Source organism: Haplochromis burtoni, unplaced genomic scaffold, assembly GCF_018398535.1.
Source record: "Haplochromis burtoni strain Fernald_Lab_line unplaced genomic scaffold, NCSU_Asbu1 Contig_39, whole genome shotgun sequence".
NCBI classification, from domain to species: domain Eukaryota; kingdom Metazoa; phylum Chordata; class Actinopteri; order Cichliformes; family Cichlidae; genus Haplochromis; species Haplochromis burtoni.
In genome coordinates this window covers 140,196-142,428 of record NW_024582400.1, presented here as the reverse complement: position 1 = coordinate 142,428, position 2,233 = coordinate 140,196, and the positions used below count along the sequence as shown (strand labels likewise).

The 2,233-nt window shown below is 38.2% G+C and overlaps 1 protein-coding gene across 1 annotated transcript in view; it reads right to left on the bottom strand.

Moving 5' to 3' along the window:
- Positions 1-2,233, bottom strand: part of LOC102309168 (fibronectin type III domain-containing protein 5) — a 57,784-nt gene that overhangs the window by 21,337 nt on the left and 34,214 nt on the right. The gene's annotated exons all lie outside the window — the stretch shown is intronic.

Below are 2,233 nucleotides of genomic sequence, written 5' to 3'. Positions count from 1 at the left end.
TTAAAATTGACAAATGATGTTAAAGTTTTAAATAAATGATGTTAAAGTTTTAAATAAAGACCTAAATTTGTTTTCTAAAAATGTGTGTATAGGTTGAAAAAGTCATTATAGTCCTCTCAATATTTATTTATTTATTTATTTAATTTTCAGAACAAGCTGCATCAGGTCATCAAGGATTTATTTATACGTTACACTGCATGTCCATGAAACAGGCTAAAATGAGCTTTCAAGGTGTAGGTCTTAAAGAACAGGAGGTAAAACTACTTGTTTCAGACAGAGGATGAACTGAGGAGCTCTATAAACAACCAGTCACAGTTTTTTAAACTGTGAATCATGCAAATGTACTCTAGCTGACTCACAGAATGAAAATAAAGAAGAAAAGGATGATGATAGGTCTCTTTTTTCCATACACAGAGGCAACAAATCTCCATTCCAAAGCACTTACAAAGACCAAATCGTCCAGTTTTATTTCTAAATGTATGGCTTTGTTAATATATCATTTAGACCTCATGTCCATTTGTACAAACATGATGAACATTTTCTTACCTTATGGCTCAAAACTATGAGTCCCTTTTTGCAACATGCTGAAAATTCTTTGGTCTGGCATCTAAAAGATTGTCCTGACCTGGACAGACACATACTCTTGTGACACAACTTCATTCATTTAAGGTGCACAGAGAAGAGCATTAATCTGAAGACATTAAAGTTCTTTTGCAGCAACTTTTGTGGAATATAGGACTTTATTGTTTAACCCGAATGGTTTGGCTTAGCTTCCATGATTGTTGTCAATTTTTTAAAATTTGCAAAGTTAGGAGGACACAGACAGTTTTTCTTTAGTTGTTTCCTGTTTTATTCTGCTGGCTGATGTCAAGTCTACCTACTTCCTTTTTCTATTTTTCTATTTCTCTGTTGCTTTAGCCACTTCCTGTCTTATTCTGAAGTCTCAGCCAGTCTTACACTTCAGTCAGACGTACTTCCTGCTTGTTTTCAACTGCTTTTTCATCATACCTGTGTTCAATCAGTAATCAATCTCTTCATTTTTGAGGTTTTGTAGACGTGACCGCTAACCACATGATGTTAACTTGTGCACCATTTTTGGACACCTGGCTAAAGCAAAAGTGTCATTCAATGCCCGTTTTCCTCCATCATTTTTCAACTGTTCCTATCATAACAGCCTAAAAGAAACATTTGAAATAATATCAAGAATGTGGAAGCTGGCAGACACGCCAGTGAGCCCCCAGCAACCATCTGTAACTAAGGGAAAATGTATATTCCCCATCTACCTGGCAAAAACTTTGCTGTGATTGATTTTGTTGCTAGCAGATTGCTGTGGCCGTAATTTGAATTGTAGTGATGGGCTTGCCTACAAACACCTGCTCTCTCAGGCGCCGTGAAACTGTGAAAAGTGTGACAGACCAGAAATGGAGAAGGTTTGCCTTCAAAACAAAAGTTGCCTCTTTTGAAGAACGCTGGCTTCTCTTTGAAACTTCTCCATTTTCAGTTCACATTGCACATTATCAAGTTGTGTAACAGTGAGTGATTTGTAGGAAAATATGGAAAAAATACAGGCAAATGGAGGAAGCTTAGGCCTCACTCACACAGACCTAAGGACACAGACCACCCCCTCTCGGTAAACACTGGTTGCTAGGGAGCAGTGTGTATTCCCCAACTGATTGGCAAGTGGTTGCTGGAGGTTTCTGGCAGTGAGACATCACGTGAGAAACCTCCTTAAATTTGCCAGATTGCCTTGTTGCATTCCTCAAACTTCCCAGCCATCATTCCTGATTTTCCAGAGTTTTTTCTTGTTTCCTTGTGTACAGCTGTGGGCTGAACACTTCAGTCCTGTTCACGGTGCGTCCTGCATGTCGTTCCTCCTCCTGGGTTTCACAACTGCTCCAAAATACTTCTGAATTATCAACTTCTTCTTCTTTTGCTATTTTGTGTTTTGTAAGCCTACATTTGCATAAGACCTTTTGTAATGGCAGTGTTTATGGGTTACATAGCCAATAAAAATGGTTAGTTACACCATTACACACCTGCCTTTTAGAAAAAGATACCATCCAACTAATACATACATCAGTCTAATTAGCTATTAGCTATTACATAGCTATCATTAAATAGGTAATAGCTATTACACTTCACACTGTGTGTGTGTGTGTGTGTGTGTGTGTGTGTGTGTGTGTGTGTGTGTGTGTGTGTGTGTGTGTGTGTGTGTGTGTGTGTGTGTGTGTGT